Source organism: Triticum aestivum, chromosome 4A (assembly GCF_018294505.1).
Source record: "Triticum aestivum cultivar Chinese Spring chromosome 4A, IWGSC CS RefSeq v2.1, whole genome shotgun sequence".
Classification (NCBI taxonomy): domain Eukaryota; kingdom Viridiplantae; phylum Streptophyta; class Magnoliopsida; order Poales; family Poaceae; genus Triticum; species Triticum aestivum.
In genome coordinates this window covers 647,041,507-647,047,175 of record NC_057803.1, presented here as the reverse complement: position 1 = coordinate 647,047,175, position 5,669 = coordinate 647,041,507, and the positions used below count along the sequence as shown (strand labels likewise).

General features: G+C 39.8%; 1 non-coding gene across 1 annotated transcript; it reads right to left on the bottom strand.

Annotated features, from left to right (window-relative positions):
- Positions 1-5,347: 5,347 nt before the first annotated feature.
- On the bottom strand, positions 5,348-5,419 carry TRNAG-UCC (transfer RNA glycine (anticodon UCC)). The gene has a single exon. It is a non-coding gene; the product is annotated as a tRNA-Gly (tRNA).
- Positions 5,420-5,669: the final 250 nt, after the last annotated feature.

The following is a 5,669-nucleotide window of genomic DNA, read 5'->3' as shown; positions in this document are numbered from 1 at the left end:
CATGTCAAAATTTTGTGCATATTAGTCTTTGGTCAAACTTAACGAAATTTGATAAAGTTTATAGAAAAAATATCAATAACTGCAATATCGATTCAATACCATTAGGTTCATCATGAAACATACCTTCATATTAAGCGAGGATGGACTTTGGTATGAGTTGCTGTGAAGTAAATACACCACTGAACTAACCGTATCACAGCTGATGGTTAAATCTACATACTATCAAGGGTTTTCCATGAGTCAAATATAGATTCTTCACTAGGGGTCCTTCCTACTCAGCGGCAGTACTACCTAGTAGTTGTACTCCCTCCGTTTTTATTTTCTTCAGATATTAGCTTCAAACTTTCTAAACTTTTACCAAGTTTATACAAAAAAATTAAATTAACATCCACAATACCAAATTAGTACCATTAGAATCATCATTCAATATATTTTCATATAATATATATTTTTTTATTGTGAAAATTTAGATTGTTTTTGATAAATTTGGTCAAACTTTATAAATTTCGACTTAGATTAAAGCTAATATGCTGAGTAAATAAAAACGGTTGGGGCATTTTGAGAAGATCCCATGCTTTGTTTTGAGCTTCAGATCCCAGGCTCGGATACACGCTTCTCAGTCAGCAATACCCTTTGCTGTATAAAATTGTGCATCAGACAACTATTGGGTGGGGTGGCACAAGTGTTGCCCTATTGACTATCTAACCAGAGGCTACACTCAGCCTAGCATAGAACACCAACGGCTAAGGAGAAGGGTCTTAACACCAAGTTGCACGTAACAAGTTCCCCACGTCTCTCAATCCCATGGGATGCTATTGGGCTCCCAGGCCAGATCAGAAAGATGGTAATCAACCTGCTTTGTCTAGTTCCCTTCTCTCTTCAACTTTGTGACAACTGTTGGTGGTACTCTCATGTTTGCTCTTTGCTACTGCATCTACCTTTTGTAACATGGTTAGTCTAGGTCCACATGTAGCTCTTTACACTTTCATTTATCCTTTTGGCACACACTAAAGTTCTAATAAATTAAGGTGACATATGATTTATTAAATCTGTGAGGGGCATGTGGTTCTGGCCAGTGACGGAGGACGTAGAAAAATTAAGGTGAGTCAAACTTAAATACACTATCCAAATAAATGTACGATACGATATCAAAGTAATCTGTGAACCGAATCACCAATATCAATAGGAATATAAATATATTTAGATTGAACTTCTCATAGTAATTGCTCAGCCTTTTAATTAAAATTTGCCTAACTTTACTGATCAAGAATTTTACGCACACAATGGTCATTTACCCTTCCTCTGGCCACCGACAACCCAGAAACATTGCCGCGGTGCTGCGCTCCTAGCACCCGCGCAATGCATGAGCGTGTTCGCCATCCGGCCTTGATCCCGCACGCGTTGTGTCATCGCATTTTAGCCTCTGACTCCCCTTCTGCCTACCAGCCGTGTTGTGGCCTGGCTAATCCATCGGCCCTACCCTTTTCAAAGGAGAACCCATCGTTCGTGCCTATGTCATTGACATCATTCTGGTGGCTCGATTGTTTTCGTTGACACCTGCACAATGCCTAGCGAGAAGGCTTTGGTCTAGTCCAATGAGGGACCCAAACAACACCGCCGTATGCACTACAACACAATGCGGCTAGGTCCATCTATCTCGTTTTATTCTCCCATATGCTCAACTTCTTATGGCACTTCCTATATGGCGCTTAAGGCGCCGCTTAAAGGCCATCTAGTACAGGGCACACCCCCTGTATTCTAGGTCTTTTAGCGGGCTGGCCCATTTCTTTCTCTGTTCGTTTTTTTAGCGTCATCCACCTGGGTTTTTTTGTTTTGTTGTTACATGTTTCTCTTCTCCTTTCTTAAATATGTGAACCTTTTCAAATTGATGTCTGTTTTTTCCAAATTGATGATTTTTCTAAAGAAATGATTTATAAAAAATAATCCAATGATTTGTTTTCAAATTTTAATGAGCTTTTCAAAATAAATGATTGATTTTTGCAAATTCAATGAAATTTTCTGAATTTGTTTTTTCCAAATTCATGAATTTTCGAAATCATTGAATTTTTTGAATTCACAAACTTTTTCGAGTTTTGTGAAAAAATTTAAATACTTGAAATGTTTCCAAATTGATGAAGCTTTTGTCGAACTCATGATTTTTTTTTCAAATTCGAACATTTTTTAAAAATCATTGATTTTCTTAATATTGCTGAACTTTTAAATTCTATGAAAATTTTAAAAATCAATGTACTTTTATAAAATTTGTATATTTTTCTCAAAATCGGTGAATATTTTTGACTTCGCCAACTTTTTTGATATTCTGCATTTTTTTCATTTTTTTGCTTATGTTTTTAAAAGTCAACAGTTGAACGGTCAACCGCGACCAGTCAAAATGCGATCGAGCGACTAGAAGAGAAATGACCTAGCGGCACGCTTTCTACATCGGCCGCCCTACGAGCGGGCGCGCGCATGACCACCGGTTCCTCCAAGTGCAGTTTACATAATCTCCACCGGAGGATGTAAAATACATCACAAAAGAATGTTAGATGTAAAATTTACATCACCAAAAAATGATTTTTACATCACCAGAAAACACCCAAGGCCAACAGATGATGTAAAATACATCAGCTACGTGGCATTGCTCCAATAGATGATGTAAAAACTGTTGCCTCTGAACTTCACTTTCAAAACTGAATTTTTCCGTGGGAATGTGCAAAACAGAAACTAAATCGGAACGGCTAGTACTCAATCGAAGCTGCCTAAACTAAATTAAATCGGAGTGGCCAAAACTGTTTTTACATGCCAGAATTGGAAATACTGTGCAATATCAAATGTATATTGAAGATGCTTTTAAAGCGCCACCTAGGCGCATCCACTTCTTATTTGTTCACCTAGGCGCAACAACTATAGGCGCATCCACATAGGCGCAACAACTATAGGTGGCACTCTCATGTTTGCTCTATGCTACTGCATCCACCTTTTTATAACACGGTTTGGCTAGGTCCATATGTAGGCTCTTTACAGTTTCCTTTATCCTTTTGGCACTGTAATAATGTTCTAAGAAATAAATAATGGCTGCATATGATTTATTGCATCTGTGAGGGAGCATGTGTTCTTATTAGTGGCGCAGGATGGAGAAAACTTAAGTACCATGCAAACTTAAATAAAGTATCAAAATTAATGTACGATACAATATCAATGTAATCTATACACACTATATTTTTATATGATGCTAAGCCGAATCACCAATTTCAATACGAATAAAAACATATTTAGATTGAACTTTAAATAGTAATTTCTCGGATTTTTAATTAAATCTTGCTTAACTTCACTGATCAAGAATTTTACCAACACAATGGTGGTTTACCCTTCCCCTGGCCACCAGCAGCCCAGAGATGTCGCTGCGTTGCTGCGCTCCCGGCACCCGCGCAATGCATGTGTGTGTTCGCCTATGTGGCCTGGATCCCGTGGACTGTCTCGTCACGTTTTAGCCTCTGACCCACCGTCTTCTTGCAAGCCGCTGCGCTCCCGGCACCCGGACGATGCATGCGTGTATGCACCCCTGTGGTCTGGATCCTGTGCGTTGTGTCGTCACATTTTATCCTCTAACCCACCGTCTGCCTACAAGCCGTGCTGCTGCCTGCCAATATATCCTTCGTTCTTTTCTTTTACCAGACTAGGAAATTTCCCGTACATTGCAACGGAGACAAAAAAGATGACCGATTGTGATTGATTTCTTTCGTTGAATTTATTATGTTGCAATTAATTACTGATCATGATTGATTCCTTCCCATGAATTTAAATTAATTGTGTTACCAAATAGTTATTGAACATGATTGATTCCTTTTCATGAATTATCACGTTACCATTGGTTAATCTGATTTGACCGATCACATTAAAAACGTTATCATAGACTATCAGGAGGGATGAAAACCGATGGAAGGTGAAGGTAGCTTACGTGGGAGGTTGGACGAAGGGATTCCTTTTAAGTATATACATAGAACAAGGCATGTGTGTTGCAATGAAATATAAATATTTTAGTGCGTTGCCGTTAGCTTGTGATTTACCTGCTCATATTAATGCGATTTGTGTAGATAAATGTTTATCAAATCATGTCCGTGATTTACCTTATATTTTGATGAGAAGTTTGATAATTAAAATAAACTGAAATTGGTTTAAAAGGTAAGTAATGAAGATGATTTATTTTCATACAGTGAATGTTGGACGAAGGGGTGGCGAGAAGAAAAGTGAAACATGAAATCTTACATTCTTTTTAAGTAGTAGAGATAGAGAGAAGAGACTAAGGAAAATGCCCATTGCAATGTAATGAAAAAAATCACACGCCGATATAGTCTATGCTTCGCTACATATTAAAGAGCAGTTGCGATAAACCAGGCGAGAGAAAACAATGCGGCTAGTTGACATTCTCTAAGGTTCCATTGATCATATAGTCAGCGAGGTTGCAACGAGCGGCCACATACATCCATGATGCTGACCTTCATCTCAGATAGTGTCGAAGCAAATGAGTATGGATCCCACCGCAGCGGCAGCTAAAGCCATCCATGATATTGACCTCCATCTGGGTAGGTAATATTTTGCTCTTAAAGTCGCCACCAACACCAATATCTCATGGTGCTCAATTAATATGCATGCTTGTTTGGCAAGAAGAGCCTGATTGAAATCCCTCATGCCCCTAAAGCCTATACCACTCATGGACTTTGAAAATATCAACTTATCCCATGCAAGCCTCGCTATTTTCCTTTACCTTGTTCTATGATAAAAATCAGAAAAAGAAAAACCTTTACCGTAATTTTTACTAATATATTGCATTTGATCCATAACTATATTTCCGGTATATTGTTTGCGATCACATAATGCACACCATAAGCATCCAAACGAAGCACAAGCGAAATGGGGAACGTTGAGAAGAAGAACAAGAAAGAAGAGACGTATGAGCCGTCTGACCGATAGATCGACTCTCGAGTCTTCACCACAAGGTTCAGCCGCAGCAGAGGAGGAAGGCGCAGACAATGGCCGCCAGGCACCAGGGCGACGGACTTGGCGGTGGTGACAACGCCCTAGAGCGTCGCGTTGACGAGCAGCAGTCCGGGCCAGCCACGGAGGAGATTGTAACTCGTAAGGCGAGCGCAGCGCGGCACGAACCCAGCCGCAGCACCCACGCTCGAAGTTGTAGATGCTTAGCTAGTGATATTTCAGGTGGCTTCGTAGAGATCTCTCGTTGTCCAGGGTGACGCGCAGAGAACCGTACGTGCTCGTCTGGCGCACAGGTAGAAAGTACGTCTTCGATGATGGAAGAAAGAGATGCAAAAAAATGACAAAGAAAAAGTGCGTCTGCCGGGAGTAGAACCCGGGTCTATTGCTTGGAAGGCAATTATCCTAACCGTTGGACTACAGACGCTTTGACATTTTAGTTTCCATAATACATGTCCTTCACAGATCACTTGTACAATAAGGATGCAAGTGACAGGCACTACACCATGCCCCTAAATGATCATGAAGAAAGAGTACAGTACGAAGCTGCAGGTGTTAAACATATCGTACCGTCTCTCCCATCAACTAAGTCTTTCTTCTAGGCAACTCAAAAATAAAAAGAACTTAGTCCTCTAGGGGTGGACTTGATTAAAGTACTAACATGAACATGTTAGAGC